Source organism: Corythoichthys intestinalis, chromosome 4, assembly GCF_030265065.1.
Source record: "Corythoichthys intestinalis isolate RoL2023-P3 chromosome 4, ASM3026506v1, whole genome shotgun sequence".
Lineage (NCBI taxonomy): Eukaryota > Metazoa > Chordata > Actinopteri > Syngnathiformes > Syngnathidae > Corythoichthys > Corythoichthys intestinalis.
In genome coordinates this window covers 9,710,281-9,730,761 of record NC_080398.1, presented here as the reverse complement: position 1 = coordinate 9,730,761, position 20,481 = coordinate 9,710,281, and the positions used below count along the sequence as shown (strand labels likewise).

General features: G+C 41.6%; 1 long non-coding RNA gene across 1 annotated transcript; it reads right to left on the bottom strand.

Moving 5' to 3' along the window:
- Nucleotides 1-194: 194 nt before the first annotated feature.
- Nucleotides 195-16,257, bottom strand: LOC130914751 (uncharacterized). The gene is made up of 4 exons (XR_009062986.1): nucleotides 16,108-16,257; nucleotides 13,846-13,922; nucleotides 501-742; nucleotides 195-336 (listed from the first exon to the last, which is right to left on the bottom strand). It is a non-coding gene; the product is annotated as an uncharacterized LOC130914751 (long non-coding RNA).
- Between the last annotated feature and the right edge of the window lie 4,224 nt (nucleotides 16,258-20,481).

Sequence of the window (20,481 nt, the reverse complement as noted above, 5' to 3'; positions counted from 1 at the left end):
CTGCCAAATACCTCTGTGTTATGAAAAAAGAACCTATTCTGTAACAAGAAAAAAAAAATTTAATCACAAAATTAAAATTCATTTGTAAATTTAAATCACTTCAAGCTATCTTAATTTTCGATTATTTATCATATACATATATTTACAATAAATATTGTGTCAGCAAAATTAAAACAGAATTATATTAATTTTTTTACTATATTGGTGCACGCTTTGCTTGCTATACACAGTTCAGTATAGATGTGAGTGTGAATGTTTGTCTGTGGCAGTCCAGGGTGCCGTCCATATTTTGCCTGTAGCCAGTTTGGAGTGGTTCCAGCTCCCTACCATCCTGAACTAGATAGAAAAAGGATGGATATACAGTTTAGCTCCATTGAACATGTAGACGTACACAAAAACAGTCAAACCTAATTCCATCCATCCATCCATCCATCCATCCATCCATCCATCCATCCATCCATCCATCCATCCATCCATCCATCCATCCTTTTTTCTCCCACTTTTCCGAAGTTGGGACGCGGGGGCAGCAGTTTCAGCAGGGAACCCCAGACTTTCCTCTCCCCAGCCACTTTATTCAGCTATCCTAAAGGATCCCAAGGCGTTCCCACGCCAGCCGGGAGTCCCAGTCTTCCCAGCGTGTCCGGTGTCGACCCCTCGGCCTCCTTCCAGTCGGATGTGCCCGGAACACCTCGCCAGGATGGCGTCCAGGAGTCGTCCAAATCAGATGCCTGAGCCACCTCATCTGGCAACATATGAGCAGTATAAAAAAATCTGCCCTATAGTTCCTTGCAGAGCTGAGCATTATAAGGAGAGAATTGTTTATGGTATACCCACCTGAAGAAAGTAAACCTAAACCTTTTGTATAATTTGAACAGTTACACCAACACTTTTCAAACACTGTCAAAAGGCGATACAGTGCCCTCGAGATGGAATATGTGTATTCCAGCAGAACGTTTTAGGGATATTTTATATATTTGTTGTAAATAAAGTCTTTCCTTTGAAACGTTCACTGTCTCTCAGTGTGCTATTGTAAGTAGGGCCATTGTAAGCAGATGCGCGTCCCATTAGGCAAACCAGGCAATTGCCTAGGGCCCTCAGCCAGCAGGGGCCCCCAGAGGGCCAACAGATTTAGCACACGCAGCTTTACTGCACTGTCGCAGCGAAAAGTGCGACAGTGCCAGTGAAAGCCTTGTGTCTGAGTTCCCTGAAGGGGCCCCTTCACTCGCTCTACACCCCTCTTCCTCCCTCATGTGACTCAGAGTGAGAGTGAGCAGCGATTTTGCTTTTTTTTTTAAATTGGAGTATATCTAAAATGAAGAGAAGTTATCCTTCTACAAGCGACAAAAGAAAGAAAAAAAGCAGAAGAGGAGAAAAGGAAGCAAGACAGCGGGGAGTGTACTATATTACTGTAGTTTTATGTCCTAATGTAATAGAAGCTGGGCACTCTGAGTGTCCTAAAATGCACTCTATGAGACCGAGAAGTTATTATACTTTTATTAAATATGCTATTGCTCCAAGTCCAACTGTCCCCCTTACTTGCACACGCTCGAACGGCCCCATGTTGCTTATTGCCTGGGGCCCCCGGGGACCCTTGCTACGCCTCTGCCGCCATGTCAGCCCCACCTGTACCAGCTCCTGCACCACTCCTTCAGCACTCCACTTCCCCAGAACCGCGGATTGGAAACTGAACGCTTTGATGGTGATCAGACCTACAGTAAGTGCAAGCCTTCCTTACCAGCTTCCGGCCCCAATTCTCCCTTCAACCCAGGACCTTCGCCACTGAAAGGGCCAAAGTGGCATAAGCCATTACACCCCTGATGGGTCGGGCTTGGCTTTGGGGAACTGCGGAGTTCGACCACTAGACCCCAGCTTGCGCATCCTTTGATGTCTTTGCCAGGGATATGTTGAAGGTATTCGATCTGGGCACATCAACATCAGAGGGAGTGGGACCCTGATAAACATTCACCAGGGGAACCGGACGGTGGCGGACTATTTCATTGGCTTCCGTACCCTGGCCAGGCGCAGTTCATGGAATATGGGCATTCAGGTGGATGCCTTCTTTGAAAGCCTGGCATACAATGTAAAGGACTGTCTCATTTTACATGACCAGCCCATGACGCTAGACGAGGTCATCGACCTTGCTGTTCCGGTTGACCGTTGAATCTAGACCCATCAAAAGGAGACGAGACGCTCCACCTAGCCATCTGGCTGCAATCGGAGAGATTTTGCCGCCTGGTCACCCTCATCAGCAACTCCCCACAACTAGCTTGACCTTTCAGAGCACATGGAGATTGGCCGGCCTTCCCTTTTTACCGCAGAGCACCGGTGTCACCTATCGTCCAACCTCTGCCTGTATTGTGGAGGCGATGGTCATCGTGTTGCCACCTGCCCAGCAAAAGCCATAGCTCATTGGATATTGCCTCCACCCATTGTAAATCCTGCTTCCAAATTTGTCTTCACCTCTCCGAAACCACTCACACGTTGGCTGCCCTGGTGAACTCTGGTGCCGAGGCTAACATTAAGGACATCAAGCTGGCCCGCCAGTTGGTTTTGGAGAGCCAACGCCTGCCCAATTCTGTCCCAGCCTAGGCTCTTGAAGGTCATCTCTTTGGCACAGTCATAAACGTCACTGACCCATCTCAACGATATTGTCAGGAAAACACGATGAGACGATTCGTTTTCACTTGCTCCAATCCCCTGGCCAACCCCCTTTCCTGGGCTACCCATGGCTCCGCTTGCTAAACCTTCACCTTGATTGGATGACTGGAACAGTCCAAAAGTGGGGAAAAGACTGCCACCGGATCTGCTTGCACTCTGCCATACTGCCCTCCCGCTCAGTTCCCTCAGATTCTGTCCCTGACCTCTAATGTGCTTGAGTGTAACCATGGACTCCGGGAGTTGTTCAACAAAGCCAAAGCCACTTCTCTGCCCCCACATCGTCCCTACGAATGTGCCATTGACCTCCTTCTAGGGGCTGCACCACCCAAAGGCAGTCTTTATTCCCTGTCCAAAGAAGTGCCATCAATGTCTACATCCAGAACTCTCTGGCAGCTGGAATAATTTGTCCGCGGTCTCCTGCCGGTGCCGGGTTCTTCTTTGTGGGAAGAAAGATGGGTCCCGCCGCCCCTGCATAGACTATCAGGGCTTAAACCACATCACCATCAAAAAACGCTATTCTCTTCCTCTGCTCTACTCCACCTTTGAGTTGCACAGGGGGCCACTATCTTCACCAAACTGGACTTCAGGAAGACTTACCACCTGGTGCGTATAAGGGAGAGAGATGAATGGAAGACTGCCTTTAATACTCCAACTGGCCATTATGAGTACCTGGTCATGTCATTCGGACTGAGCAACATCCCAGCAGTGTTCCAGGCTCTTGTCAGCGATGTCTTTTGGGGCATGTTAAACAAGTTTGTCTTTGTTTTATTGGACGACATCTTGATCTTTTCTCAAACACACTCGCCATGTCCAGCTAGTCCGCAGTCGCCTCCTGGAGAACTACCTGTACGTCAAGGCTGAGAAATGTGAATTCCATGGCTTTCCTGGGGTACATTGTGGCAGAGGGGAGCATCCAAATGGACCCAGCCAAAGTCTCTGCAGTAATCTCATGACTTGTACCAGCTGTTCCTCAGCTTTGCAAATTTCTACGGCAAGTTTATCTGCAATTAAAGAACTGTTGACTCACCTCTCACTGGCCTGACTAGCCCCAAACCTCCATTTGTGTGGACTTCAGCAGCAAAGGAGGCTTTTGGTGTCCTCAAGTCACGCTTCACCTCAGTCCCCATCCTCCACATGCTGTACCGGGATCGGCAGTTCATAGTGGAAGTGGATGCCTCTGATGTGGTAGAGTGCACAGTGCTCTCTTAATGAGCAGCAGAGGAGGGCAAACTCCACCCCTGTGCATTTTTCTCTCGCAGGTTATCCCCATCTGAGGAGAACTATGACATAGGCAACCGTGAGTTGCTGGCTGTGAAGCTTGCTCTGGAGGAGTTAATGGTTCAATTCCTCGTCTGGACCGATCGTAAGAATCTAGAGTACATCTGCTCCGCCAAACGACTGAATTCCAAACAGTCCCGCTGGGCTCTGTTCTCAACCAGTTTTAATTTCACGTTGTTTTACTGTCTTTGATCACGCAACAACAAGCCTTGATGCTCTTTCCTGTCAGTTTCAGGAAGACAATGTACCCACAAAGGAGCCATTTTCCATCCTGCCTGGCCCCTGTGTGTTCGCTGCCCTAACCTGGGATGTCGAACAGCAAGCAGAGGAGGGTCTTCGCAACCAGCCTGGGCCCAGTGCATGTCATGTAGACCGCCCCTTTGTCCAGGAAAATCTGAGATCACAAGTCCTACAAGGGGACACAACTCCCATGTCACTTGCCATCCTGGATCCACTGCATTCTACTCTCCCAGTGTTTCCAGTGGCCGTTTCTGAAGAGGGATGTACGGGAATTTATCCGTGCCTTTCCCACCTGTAACTGAAGCAAGTCATCCAACCAGCCCCTGCCAGCCTACTCCAGCTTCTACTTGTACCCTCTTGGCCTTGGTCCCCATATGTCACTGGATTTTGTTACATGGGTGCCTCCATCTGGCAGCATGGTGGTCATCCTTACCATTGTAGACTAATTCAGCAAGATGGCAAACTTCGTTCCTCTCCCAAAGCTACCATTAGCCAAGGAAACTGCCCATGTGGTCTTAGACCAGTACTTCTCAAATAGTGGGGCGCACCCCCCCAGGGGGGCGCAGAGCAATGCCAGGGGTGGCGCGTGTGACCTCGGGGAACATGCTTTTTTTTTTTTTTTTGCCGTACTAGAATAAAGTGTACTTGCACATCCACTCAGTGGGTGGCAGTGGCGCTCTCATTTTCAAAGTGTTTTTTGAAGTAAGCAAGAGCACACGGAAGAGAGTCATGACGAGCTGGAGAGCTGTGCGCCATTTTCGAAAGCCGTTTTCCGACCGGACTCACGCAGCGACCAACTGTCTTCTCCAGTTCTCACGTGTCCGCCCGAGAAGTGCCATTTTCGGCTTGGGACCGTCACGACGACTGCCCTCACCTACGATTGTCCCTCGGCCTCCGAGAATGCGCTTTTTTCGGGCCGTTTGCCTTCTGGCTTTGACATTTAATACAGTGGTAGATGAGGAAAGACCACTGTTTACTGTGTCTAAAAATGATAATAGCGGACAGCCCGAAGCCAAATAAAATAAGACGCCACTTAAAGACATTAGACCCCAATCTCATTGATAAGCCGCTTGGTTGTTTTTCAGCGAAAACGTGCCGAATATTGCCAACAATCGTCCTGCTTTGTCAGTGTTATATCAATAAACCAGTGAGCACTGTTAGCATGCTCAGTGCAAAATAACCCCACACCATTGCAAACTGGAGGTGATATTGTGAGCAGAGAAAATAAAAACTGTCCTTCTGTCCAAAGGCGCTATTTTTTTCTTCTATTCAGTTTTGTTTTTTCGGTCAAATTTTTTGGCATATTGTCCTCATGAGTTAATGTTTCTAATCAATTTGAATTTGTTACTATTTACTGATTTTATTTTTCAGTATCAAATGGTAAAAAATGTACCTTGAGTGTATTTTTACAGTTTGGATGTGACTTTTTTTTTTTTTTTAATTCAGGCAAAATGATGCTCGTTATGTCTTTTCTGTTACAAACAAGACAATGTTGATAAAGTTATACTTTATAAGTTGATCTCTCTTATTTCTCAAATAGAAAAAAAAGGATACAATGTGAGGCAGAGGCGTACTAATAATAGTAATATTATAGACAAATGATACTATTTACAGTGGCGGCAGAGTTTGGGGGGGGGCGCGAAACATTTACGTCTTCCTTGGGGGGGGGCGTAACAGAAAATAATTGAGAAGCACTGCCTTAGACAATGCTTTCCGGATACATGGACGACATGGGCGAACACTTCCGCCTTCATCAGACAGTCTCTCTAATGAAGGTGGAACGCCGAAACATGTCAGATATTTAAACCACCTATGACTATTGTCTGGGATAAAAGAAAAATTTGACAAATATATAAGTGTGACAAAATGAACACCATACAACTATTAAGTATTGTTTGGCTGTTTTGTCAATGCTTACAAATTTTGGCGGAAGAATCCGGAGCTGGGGCAGGCGGGGGGGCCGGGCTGATGAGCAGCTGCATGACCTGGTTCAACATTTCTTATTGCTGTTACATCTGATATTGCCGCTGGTGACCAAGCTTAATCAGTGATAAGATATCCCCCTCCATCCGAGTCATCTGTCCCTTTGCATGTTCCAAACACTGCATAGCGGTCGAGGTTTTCGGGTTGCTGTTGTCCAAGCAGGGACTGTTGTGCGCAGGGTCCTTGCTGGTCAGACCATACTCTCACGGAGCAAATAAAGGAGGACCACAAATGTGTCACTTTCTGGCAGTTTTTCTTTACTAAAGGAAACAGCAGGGCAGGAGAAAAGAAGGCAGCAGTACTTATATGGGCTAGGCATATTCGAGGTTCCGAAAACAGAATGCAGGTCAGGTTACAGGGGCAGAAGAGAAGGCAGCAGTCAGGCGTGTCCAGATTCAGCAACGAGAGTCAGATTTGGAGAGCTTGGCAGGCAGGTAACAGACAGGCTTCGCAGACGGTCTGACAAAGTGAAACTGAAAAAAGGGCTTTAAATACACAGGTTAACTGTAGAGTGAAGCAATGCTGTTGGCTGGGCCATGAGGAGGTGGATTGCAATCAGGTGGGGATAATTGAAGACGATCAGAGTCTGCAGCAGCAGGGACAATGGCCATGACATTACAGGTGTATGTCATTTATAGCTAAAGAGTGGATTTATAGTATATTGCACAGTGCATGTGCTGTGTGTGTCTTTGTAGCCCAATGTGTGAATGGCTTCATGACAAGACAAATTGGGCCAAGCTTGACATCCTTCCCAATCTTCAGCACTACATGACTCTCATACTGCAAGTGTGAAATGATTCACAGGTCATTTACAAGATAAGATGACACTTCATCAAGAAGCACAACATCTTATATGCGGTGCTTGAGAAGACATAAAAGTGACCCCTCTTGGTTCATACTTCCTGATTAGAGATACGGATTATTTAAATGAACCCCTAAACGTAATTGGTTGAAAGTAATAAACAAGCATGGGAGTATGGGAAGATCTCATCTAAGTCAGTGACTTAAGTCAGCATGTGTACAGAAACAGTATTAGATTGACGTATGCTCACTCATGAATAGAATGGAGACAAAACAGCTCTTTTCATTGATCTTGACCAGAGCTTTTGGACATTATCGTCATAAATGTAATTTTTCACAAGTATACACACACATGCACACACGAATACCTTATTACCTCTACGGTGTTATAGAACCATGTCTTTTATCAAGTAAAAAAATTATACATCCATATATCGATCCTGTGCTTTGCCTTCTCGATGTTTTTTTTAGTCATAATGGAAAGTCTCTATGACCGTTTCTTCAGCCTTTTATTCATTTGTAGTAATTACAGAAAGGGAGGTAAAAAGATGTCTTCCTCCCCATTCTTTTCTTTTCTGCCTCCTACCTTGCTTTTTCTCCGTTGTGTGCATTTAGAAGAGCTTTCACGACTGCATTCTTATTAGAGACATGTCTGAAAGGCTCCCGCAGCATGTGGTGTCCTCTGACCATCCGCTATATGGGTGCTTTTTGTTGCCATTAACAAGCTAAGTAACCGAGGATAGCTTTTCAACAGGTACAAACTTTTTCTTTTCGATAATTAACTGCATTCAGACAGTCAGTGCAGTGCAGGCTATGTGGGCATAGACGCCAAGAAAGGATCATATTTTGTCGGAAAAAAGGAGAGATTCGGGGGAGGGAAACTTCAAAAGACAAGATGTTCTCTTTCTTTAATGTTGCTTAGTGCAAGTGGGTTCTATACCAAACTCCTATTCAAATGCTACTCCCATCATAATCCTCATCTCTATCCTTTTCATCTTTCCATCAGGATGGACCCGGAGAGGCAGGGGGAAAACTCTTGTCATTGTCAGATGATCAGAGGTTAGCTGGCTTGCTTAATGAATAGGAGAAACACAAGAAGAGCAGAAGGCTGCACTTCCTCACCGCAAAAGTCCCAGGATGCGTTGTGAAGAAGGCCTCCTCCATCTAATGCTGCTTCATCTTGCTGAAGGGGGCACACAGCAAAGGCAGAGGGGAAAAGTAATTTTCTTTCCCCCGTCTGTCAATTCTTTTGGTGGGCTCCTGCTACTTTTTCTGGTTTACTTTTATAAAGCTTATAATTACCTGAGCGAGAGCCCTCAAGTGAGAACGAATAGGGTCTTTGTACCCTTCTATCTTCAGCCTTCTTCTCTCGTTAATATTTGCTTTTACAGATGCGACATGAAAGCCAGACGGGCTTCGCGTCATAAAGACCATTACTTACAATATGTTCTCTATCGTAGTATTTATAAAGATAACAAGAATACTGTTTGATAATTAATCTAATAAAAACTATGGTATTGACCAGAGTACAATGAAAGTGTTGAGAAATGTGACGTCACGATCGTCATTATCTGCTTCACTATTCTTTCACATTTCAATACCATCCATCCATCCATCCATCCATCCATCCATCCATCCATCCATCCATCCATCCATCCATCCATCCATCCCCCCATTAGTTTCACCAGTATTTTTTTTTTCCTATTACAGCGTTTTGATAATTTCCCAGCCAAAGTTTACACACACTCATTGTTAGCATGGTTTTTACATTCATTTTGGACAGATTTTATTAAAACAGTAATTATTAGTCTTAATGACCAAATGTTTTTAATATTTTGTTACATACTCTATCAATAGAAACTAATTTTCTACCAGAAACTCGTTTGAAACCTTTGAATATGATAAACCAAAAGCTGTTCTAAATGTTTTCTGACCAAGTTAAGGTCTTCTGAGGTCACCTACTGGAAAAGCTGTAGTAGTCCTTCAGAGATTTCTGCTAGTTAGTTGCGGAACAGCGTAATGGAATTTGGAGTGAGTTGTGCCAGGTTTTATTTAAAATGTCTTTAAATCAAGAGATGTGGTGGCACTTTTGGAACAATAACAATCACATTGGATCTTAAACCAACAGTGTGTAGAATACAGATCCATTAAAAAATGCATAAGAGTAAGTTTTACCATTAATAATTCACCGTAATTTCCGGACTATTGAGCGCCCCTGATTACAAGCCTCACCCTGTACATTTTTAAAGGAAAAACCATTTTGTACATACATAAGCCTCTCCTGTTTTAAGCCGCGTGTGCCCACATAGTAACATGAGATATTTATGAAGAAATACACAGAGCTTTCTGAGTTTTAATAACATACTTTAACAAATAGGCTAATAAATATGAAAATAAAAATTAGAATAAAACCATGCTACAAAATGGCAATCAAGAACAAAAGCACCATTCAGTGAACACTTACCGTAATTTTCGGACTATAAGCCGATTCTTTTCCCCACCATTTTGAATCCTGCGACTTATAGTCCAGTGGGGCTTATTTGTTGATATATTTGGGTTAATAGGTAACACTTTATTTGACAGCGGTGTCATTAGACTGTTATAAGACCGTCATAATTATGACATGACACTGTCATGGGCCTTAATGGATGCTTATGACAGGTGTCATTAAGTGTTATCCGGCAAATTTTGTCATTAACTCCATTTATGTCCAGCTCAGCTCTTTTACATCCATTCAAAAGTGAAATAATTTGCCGAATGCCATAAAATGACATCTGGCATAAGCATTCATTAATGCTCATGCAGTGTCATGTCATAATTATGACGGTTTTATGACAGTCTTATGACGCCGCTGTCAAATAAAGTGTTACCTGTAAATATCCCATAATAAAGTGAGGCCAGCTGCAGCTTACAGTCCGGAGCGGCTATCTATGAACAAATGCCATTTTCGTGTCAAATTTGATGGTTGAAGCTTATAGTCAGGAGTGCTTTGTAGGCCAAATATTACGGTAATTGACTCAATAGCCTGTAGCCTACTATCCCACTCGCCAGTTGGGGAATATAAACTTGTGCTCCCTTGCTTTACAAACAAGTTTATGTGGTGTGGTTATATTTTTAAGCACCTCATATTGTGGCCGAGAAGTGTCAGGTGAACTGCAAATTCGAAATGCTTTGCAACAGAAAAAACACGAATGCAAACTGCCATAACACCAGGGGTGAAAGTGGTTAGAATTTCTTGCCGGAACTCCCCGACGTCGCCACGGAGCCAGAAATTGTATTTATTTATTTACTTTGTGGGGGGTCAAAACTACTGAAATGCAAAGAAAACTGTTTTGGTCAGTTATTTATACAATACATACAAAAACTCGATTTTCATTCAGAATTATATTCATTCAATGATTTGCAAAATAAAAGTTAACAAAAACAGCTATAACCCAAACCTCCATCTCCTAATTTTTATTTTCCCTCATTTCCTCACATACTAAATGCCAAATCTCAATTTTAACTACTTCAGAACATAGGATGTAGGCTATATTAAAATTGAAGATAATGTAAACATTTACTTTTTGTTGTTTTTTAATAATTAAGATATGAGTAACATACATTCAGAAAAATAAGTACAAATGACTTACAGTGCCTTGCAAAAGTATTCGGCCCCCTTGAACCTTGCAACCTTTCGCCACATTTCAGGCTTCAAACATAAAGGTATAAAATTTAAATTTTTTGTCAAGAATCAACAACAAGTGGGACACAATCGTGAAGTGGAACAAAATTTATTGGATAATTTAAACTTTTTTAACAAATAAAAAACTGAAAAGTGGGGCGTGCAATATTATTCGGCCCCCTTGCGTTAATACTTTGTAGCGCCACCTTTTGCTCCAATTACAGCTGCAAGTCGCTTGGGGTATATTTCTATCAGTTTTGCACATCGAGAGACTGACATTCTTGCCCATTCTTCCTTGCAAAACAGCTCGAGCTCAGTGAGGTTGGATGGAGAGTGTTTGTGAACAGCAGTCTTCAGCTCTTTCCACAGATTCTCGATTGGCTTCAGGTCTGGACTTTGACTTGGCCATTCTAACACCTGGATACGTTTATTTTTGAACCATTCCATTGTAGATTTGGCTTTATGTTTTGGATCATTGTCTTGTTGGAAGATAAATCTCCGTCCCAGTCTCAGGTCTTGTGCAGATACCAACAGGTTTTCTTTCAGAATGTTCCTGTATTTGGCTGCATCCATCTTCCCGTCAATTTTAACCATCTTCCCTGTCCCTGCTGAAGAAAAGCAGGCCCAAACCATGATGCTGCCACCACCATGTTTGACAGTGGGGATGGTGTGTTCAGGGTGATGAGCTGTGTTGCTTTTACGCCAAACATATCGTTTTGCATTGTGGCCAAAAAGTTCAATTTTGGTTTCATATGACCAGAGCACCTTATTCCACATGTTTGGTGTGTCTCCCAGGTGGCTTGTGGCAAACTTTAAATGAGACTTTTTATGGATATCTTTGAGAAATGACTTTCTTCTTGCCACTCTTCCATAAAGGCCAGATTTGTGCAGTGTACGACTGATTGTTGTCCTATGGACAGACTCTCCCACCTCAGCTGTAGATCTCTGCAGTTCATCCAGAGTGATCATGGGCCTCTTGGCTGCATCTCTGATCAGTTTTCTCCTTGTTTGAGAAGAAAGTTTGGAAGGACGGCCGGGTCTTGGTAGATTTGCAGTGGTCTGATGCTCCTTCCATTTCAATATGATGGCTTGCACAGTGCTCCTTGAGATGTTTAAAGCTTGGGAAATCTTTTTGTATCCAAATCCGGCTTTAAACTTCTCCACAACAGTATCTCGGACCTGCCTGGTGTGTTCCTTGGTTTTCATAATGCTCTCTGCACTTTAAACAGAACCCTGAGACTATCACAGAGCAGGTGCATTTATACGGAGACTTGATTACACGCAGGTGGATTCTATTTATCATCATCGGTCATTTAGGACAACATTGGATCATTTAGAGATCCTCACTGAACTTCTGGAGTGAGTTTGCTGCACTGAAAGTAAAGGGGCCGAATAATATTGCACGCCCCACTTTTCAGTTTTTATTCGTTAAAAAAGTTTAAATTATCCAATAAATGTTCCACTTCACGATTGTGTCCCACTTGTTGTTGATTCTTGACAAAAAAATTAAATTTCATATCTTTATGTTTGAAGCCTGAAATGTGGCGAAAGGTTGCAAGATTCAAGGGGGCCGAATACTTTTACAAGGCACTGTATATTACGCAGAGTGAAATGAAATATATTTTGAAGATCACGCAAACATTGACTTTTTTAAAATCAGAAGCAAATGAATAAGTTGCCAAATATAAATGAACAAATATAAGTCCAAAGTGCACATTGACAGCTAAGCTGTTATGAACCTCCCCATCAGAGCAAATAAAACTAAATATGATAAATAAGCCACCTTAACTCTTTCCTTGCTCTTAAAGATTTGATCAATTTTCTGTTGCATTGCCCTTTTTATGCTGTTTCAGAAAACCTGCACATTTAAACCAATCAGAGCTAACTACCTCTGGTGAACACATGTCAGTATGTCATAAATAAATGAGTCCAAGCGTTTTGCTTTGCTGCGTGCATTCGCACATTGATGTGACTTAAATATAAATATCGGTGGAAATGGATTACGCTACACAAGCACTTTATTATGATTGTTGTTAACACTTGAGTATGTAAATCTAATGTTAGTAGATTGTTTTCTTCTTGGAGATGAAATGCATGTGTGGCAGCTTTGTTTTTGTTTTTGTTTTTTACATAGCGTTTTGACAGTTGCCATCATATTTTTGGAATCAAAACACCGTATACTGGAACAGCGTTCCGGCCTTGAATCTTATACCCGAACTGCCTTCCGGCCTCGAATCATATACCGGAACTGCGTTCCTGACCGTTCCTGCCCACTTTCACCCCTGCATAACACGAACCCCAAATGCCAAAACGCAAACCCAAATTGCCTGCAACATTACTGCAAATGGCTCGCAACACAACTGGAAATGACTCGCAATACGACTGCAAAAAGCCAGATGCAAAAGGTCAACCCGTGAGTAGACTAAATTTTCACGGAGACAAACATGATTACTACAACTCTCGCCCTGCTGCTGCCACGATGGTCCCAAACTAAAATATACAGTGGGGCAAATAAGTATTTAGTCAACCACCTATTGTGCAAGTTCTCCTACTTGAAAAGATTAGAGAGGCCTGTAATTGTCAACGTGGGTAAACCTCAACCATGAGAGACAGAATGTGGAAAAAAAGAAAAAAAAAAATCACATAGTTTGATTTTTAAATGATTTATTTCCAAATTAGAGTGGAAAATAAGTATTTGGTCATCTACAAACAAGCAAGATTTCTGGCTGTCAAAGAGGTCAACATTTTCTAACGAGGTCTAATGAGGCTCCACTCGTTACCTGTATTAATGGCACCTGTTTTAACTGAATATCGGAATAAAAGACACCTGTCCACAATCTGAGTCAGTCACAGTCCAAACTCCACTATGGCCAAGACCAAAGAGCTGTCGTTGGACACCAGAGACAAAATTGTAGACCTGCACCAGGCTGGGAAGACCGAATCTGCAATAGATAAAACGCTTGGTGTAAAGAAATCAACCGTGGGAGCAATTATTAGAAAATGAAAGCTGTTCTAATAATGATAATAATGAATAATAATGTGATTTTCTGGTTTTTTTTCTCCCACATTCTGTCTCTCATGGTTGAGGTTTACCCATGTTGACAATTACAGGCCTCTCTAATATTTTCAAGTGGGAGAACTTGCACAATTAGTGGTTGACTAAATACTTATTTGCCCCACTGTACCAAAGTGTGAATTTGTGACGAATTTCGGTTACTTACATTTCCAAGCTCTGCTAATGTGGGGATGTGAGATCTGGGATCTGCACCTGTTTGGTGAGACCATCAGAGTCGTATATCTGATGAAAAACAGAAATTACATGTTCAGGCCTTCAAACTTGACAACCCCGGGTGCATCTTTATAGTCTGTAGGCTAAATAAAGAGCCTATGGAACTGATGGCAATTAGCAGCTTTGTCAGCATCCATTTTAAACACATAGCAGTGACTACCAGCATTACAATCCGAACTCCTTCTTTGAATTGTGTAAACATTTAAATTACATGTTGTTAAGATATATTCATTGAGCACTCCATACAGAACCCCCTGATGTCATACATCATTTTTAAGAACACAAAGCAAATCTGGTTTGCTTGTTTTTAATTTAATGCCATATACAGTTGGTGACACTGCAGCAGAATGGCATTTCTTTGGGTATTCCCGCTTGCTTCCACATTCCAGGCACATGTACAAAAAATGTCATGGGTCATGCTTTATATAAAACAAACAAAAAAAATCTCTTTTTTTAACCCAAGTATCTGAAGTCACAGGTTAAGTTGATCTTCAAACGCAGACAGTACTTAAAATCTTTAAATCAAGGTATATTCAGTAAAGTTTCAGACAATTTAATAATATGGTAAATTTGGGCAATTGCCCTGTTCTCTGAGTCTTCTTTTTATCTTAACCCTCTATCCCCCTGATCTCTATCCATTACCCTTACGGCTGATTACTTCTAATGTCATTTTAATTAAAAAATGTGGTGTCAAAGCATTTAGCCTTTCTGAGAAATGGGTACAGATTGTGGCACAGTGGCCGCCCCTTCCACTTGCCTGAGAGGAAATACATACTGACACTGGTCGGGTGGTGCCAGCATGACCAGAAACAGGCAGGGCGAGAACATGTTCTTTCTTACTTAGATGTACAATTACATTATATTCCAGGAAAAGCTGAAATATAAACACCTTCACTGTATTCCTTGGACTATGAGGCACACTTAAAGGGGTCCATGGATTGGAAGACTTTGGTTTGATTGGTACTTCTTAAAAGATAAACGTTGTTATGAGTTAAAATAATTTGATATTCAAACACCTCTAGATGTTTTTGTTTTATACAATTTCTAAAATTAGTTTAACTAGTAGGTCGCCATTGTTGTTGACGTCGCAGGGTGATGACGTCACATGGTTACGGTGCCGGGCTTCCAGAGTATGACTCTAGCTACATAAACATGTCATCTGTTCAACCCTTTCTATTTGAACCTAAGAGGAACATTAATGAGCATGACACCACTGTCGATACTTCACAAAACGAACAGCAAAAGCAAAATGAACAGGAGAGACGGGAATAGACAAGACGAGAGTAGAAAAAAATGCTGTTTTGCCAAAATGTGCTACACCAGCAAAATGTGCTACAAGAGGCAAAATTGACACTCACAGTATTTCCGTCCACTTTCAGCTTGTTTTGTTGTACAGACAAAACATACTAAAGATGCCTTAAGAAAATGCTTAAACGTAGTGGTATCAAATCTGCTTTAAAGCTACCACAAGAAAACACAATGCTTAAAAGCATGAGAGGGAAACACATGCAAAAAGTATTTTGAGGCAATGAAAAGGTAATAAAAGACTCAATAAAAACACAAATAGTAAGTACTCGCCACGTCTCGCTGCGTAGAAGAAATTGCAGTAAACCAGTAATGTTCGTCGTGTGACAGTGACAAACTACGTCATCACCCTGAGCGTCCATTGCGCGCATAAAACATGGCGCCCTTTTTAAGTCAAAACATGTACTAAATATTATAGATTTTTAAATCAATCGCAATATTGTATGTGTTTCTAATAACATATTTTAGTAAAAGAGAAAAATTGTGGCCTATTAGACCCTATAAGTCTTTAAATCCGTGGTTCCCTTGAAAAAATTTTTTCTCCCAAAAATTGACAGTGGACTCTCGTTCGAACTTTGATTGGGCATCGGATTTATGAGCCTACAGCCCCCTCCTGAGCCGAATGTTCCGTTTCCAGTCTATTTCCCTATCTACATCGTAGGCTAGTATTTTTGAGCAATGCTCATAGGTTGCCTGTGCTCGTGAGTGGAAAATCTCAGATGGAAAATAGAAATCTCACATAAAATTTTCAACGAAGTATTGACGGAAAGTTTCCGGATCCAAAAAAAATCCCTCAATTTAAAGCAATTCAGCATGTTTGCATGTGCACCCTGACCGAGGAAAGAGACCTGTTAGCATGTCTACCAACAGGTTATAGGAAATCACTGACCGCTATTCTCTTCGATCGTGTTGAGTCTCATGTTACCCATTTCTCGGTGTCTCCGGTGATGACATTAATAATCGTTAACTAAATCCACAACAACAACTAAAATGGTCACAATTGTGGCATCAATAGATAACAGTGAAGAAACACCTGCACCCAGACTGGATCCAGAACTGTAGCTGGAGGAGGGAGGGGCAGAAAATGAACTGGTCGTGCTATAAAAGTATAGTACTAGACCACAGCAAGTATTTAAATGCATACAGTATGTGTACTAAATGCACACATATGTATTTAAATATGACTCTATTTATCTACTGTTCGTTTGATTAAACTCCAAAATACTCACACATGGACTCAAATGCAATGTACTCACTGCGACGCAGGACATCAAGGGAAGGCAACTTTAGAAGGATGGTATAGCAGCGATGAAGCAAATGTATTTTATTTTCTAAGTTTAATAATTTGTATTTTTAGACAGGGTGCTGTGAAATATTTTGATCTTAATATAGTATTTTCAAGGACTTAAAGCAAAATTCAAGCAATTTTCAAACCTTTAAAAACCACAACAGTAATATTCAAGTATTATGAAGGATTTCAACGACCCGTAAATACGAACCCTGATGATTTGGGATTCCGCTGAATGACCGTGAACCTATTCTATTGGACAATAACTGTTTTATACTTCTCCAGTAACGTGCTCATGACACATATTAATCAAACCCATAAATGAAACAAATAATAAATACATTCATTAATCATACATAATAATTGAAATGTTAAAAGAGAACAAATTGAAAAAATTGATTCACTAATTCGCATTATAATCAAGTGTTACTTATCAAAAATAAAGTCTTTCATTGATGGTGCAGTTTATAATTTGGTGCACTTTATAGACCGAAAAATACAGCAAAGTTTGGAAGCATATAAATAATCTCACAATTTTCAGCATTCTATTCTGCCTTTTAGGCCAAAGAAGTCCAATTCTGTATCATCATCATCATGCGCTATTGTGCTGTGTTGTTTGTCATTTAATTAACCGCCAAATGGAAAAGATTGCAATTTAGTCCCGTCCCTATGATCTGAATTCTGCAAACGATTTCCAGATCTCTCGGTGCTGACCTGTTTAGGTGTCCCACAGCAGGATCCATAAAAGAGTCTGCCTGTAGTTTTGTAATCCCTTTGCCCAAACCAGGGGATTATGTGCCCTCCATCAGACCTGAAGAGGCTCCCCATGACTGGGGCTTTAACACTTGTCGAGGATCTTTCCACCACAAACCATCTGCCAACTGAATGTTGAAGAGGCGAGGACAGGAACCTGGAGAAAATAGGGACTAATTTAGCCACATCAATTGAGTCTAGAGAAATAGTTTTCAATGTTGAATAATAAATCCTTCTATTTTTGATAGTTAGGTTTTTGAGGTATCTGAAACCTGATTTTGGATTACAGAAATTAGTAACAAATGGCTTTATTCCAGAACAAATATCTTGCTTTTTTTCCCCACATTCTCTGACAGGGACTTTATTTTTCTGTCTGTCAATAGACAGCTGGAGAAGTTGGTTGTGGGCCCGAAGTATTGAAGCATGTTGTAAGAGGGTTTAACTTTCCTAACCTCCTTCTGCCAGGTTCAAGGGCCCTGCTGCTTGAGTGTTGGATCAGAAACAGCAGCTCACGGTCCTGCCATATCAGCTTGGATCCCTGGGATGGTGAACATACTGGCTACGTTTACATGTTGCCAATATTCAAAATGTTGCCAATATTAAAGTCAATATTCCGTTTTTTGTTGTTGTTGTTGTTGTTGTTTTTTTTTTTTAGCTTTTCGGAATTACCAACCATTGCATTCCGATAAGGTGCCTACACATACTGTCCATGTCTGTGGCAGTCGATGACAAGGGCATTCATGAACAACCCACCATATAGTCAAATTGTTGATTGAGTAGCCAGTAATCCATATTCTGACTCAATAATGGCATGATTTGTGCCATGGCAAGATTGGTACTCGTAGAAACATTTGTTTTCTGTTTCACACACATTCAACAGACTTGTACTGAGGTTTTGTAAGACCAAACTTTTACTAGAGCAACATTAATGGTCACACTCATGTTGTTTGTGCAAACACATTTGATTTTAATAAGCACAAAATTGCAAACAAAGATTATTTTCATTAATTTATTCATTTTCCATGCCGCTTTATTAAACACAAATATTTTTGCAAACACCAATTACTCTGGCAATCACAAACCCATCAGACACAGAATATTATTGCAAACACGTTATTTTTGCAAGTACAAGTTTTTGGCACGATTTTTAAAAAACTTTATTCACAACAAATACAAATACTGTATACCAACATGGGCTGAAGAATTACATACAATCTGCATATTTACAACAACAGCAAAAATAAAAATACAAGGGTGTAGGTTTGCATAAGGACACGAGGGACATAACACTACCATTTTTTCAGGATGCTCAAATTGTCCCCACCAACTTTTAAGCAACCTTATTTGCATTATATAAAGAATTCAGTTATATAGGTAATTTAGATGGTCTTCCCATATGTTGTAAAAATAGAATAGACCCTTTCAAGTTTTTTCAGTCTTAAATTTATCCCTTTTCACTTGGTGAATGTGCTGGTCCATTTCCCATCCCGTCTCAAATGAACGTTTGGTTGGCTGATGACTTGAAGCACCCCATCCCACCACAAAGACACACGCACATACTTACACAGCCCCGACAGATTCATGTCAACAACTTGCCGCCTCCTCCTTTTTTTCTGGCCAGCAGCAGCCACTGTAAGTCATGTAAAAAGACGTCAATGTTGTGGAAGTGGGGAAAACACTACTAATTTTGCTACTGAAACTCCGACCTGCATCAGAGTTAGCATAACATTAAACTTGCTAACCTGCAAAACTACTGCAGTCAGGCCAGCCTCCACAAGGAACAACGAAATCAAGCCTGCTGTCCCTTATTTGAATCCTTGTTCGCATTATGTGCGTTAAAGTAATATCGTCCCTATCAATGTTGAGATCAAATCCACGCCCCAGTAAAAATAATAATAATAAGTAAAGGGACAGCGTTATTTTCAAAACAAGTTGTATTGTTTGCAAAGTTTCTTGGTCCTTATAGCCTTGGGGGTCAAAGGGAAACTTTTGAAAAACATTTTCCAAAAACAGGAAAATTTGGTCTTTGAGTTACATATTTTAGACAGTGAATGGGGAATTTTGCCAAAAGTAAGATATCTATTTTTTTTTAGATCTATTTCTAGTTCTTCAATGTTAGTTAAGCCAAACAAATTATGTCAAAAAACTATTTTCAATGAGGGCTCAACTTTGGAGTTCATAAAATTGCTCAGGTCAACCTAAAAGATGTAAGTACATTCCCAAAACAAATGGGAAACAGTTTCCTCTGCATTTGCAGAAAAAAACATTAAGTATCAATATTAATTTTAAATGTTACCATTGTTGTCTTTATAGGATACTTTCTGTATAAGCGGATTTTCAGGGGGGGGGCTGAGGCCAAAAAGTGTCATTGCATGTAATTGGTTTTCCTATACAGTAAATGATTTTGAAATTAAGAATTTCCAGGTAAAATATTGTCTATAAAAGTTGTAAAGCAATAAAAAAAAAAAAGAAAAAAAAAGAACCAACTGAACAAAAAAAAAGACATTTTTATAATGGGTCAAATTTTTTTATTTTATTTAATTAATATTTAATTTTTATTTTGTGACTAGCACCTTAGACGGTCATTTGCTTTGCTTAGCCAAAACCACCCGAGGACCGAAGAGGGAAGATGGATATGCAAATTTTTTTCAAACCTAAGCTTTCAAAAGCGACAACAACTACTGAGCAAGAACCATCTATCCATCCATCCATTATGTTCTGCTTAGTCCGGGGTCGGGTCGCGGGGGCAACAGCTTTAGCAGGGAAGCCCAGGCTTCCCTCTCCCCAGCCACTTCAGCCAGCTCCTCCCGCGGGATTCCAAGGCGTTCCCAGGCCAGCCGAGCGACATAGTCTCTCCAGCGTGTCCTGGGCTGACCCCGGGGCCTCCCGCCGGTGGGACATGCCCGGAACACCTCTCCAGGAAGGTGTCCAGGAGGCATCCGAACCAGATGCCCGAGCCACCTCAACTGGCTCCTCTCAACGAGGAGGAGTAGCGGCTCGACACCAAGCCCCTCCCGGATGACCGGGATTCTCACCCTATCTCTAAGGGAGAGCCCGAACACCCTGCGGAGGAAACTCATGTCGGCCGCTTGTATCCGGGCTCTTGTTCATTCGGTCACAACCCACAGCTCGTGTCCATAGGTGAGGGTAGGAACGTAGATAGACTGATCGGCTAAGCAAGAACCAAAGATTGAAAATGTGGACCATGAAACGCAAGAGACC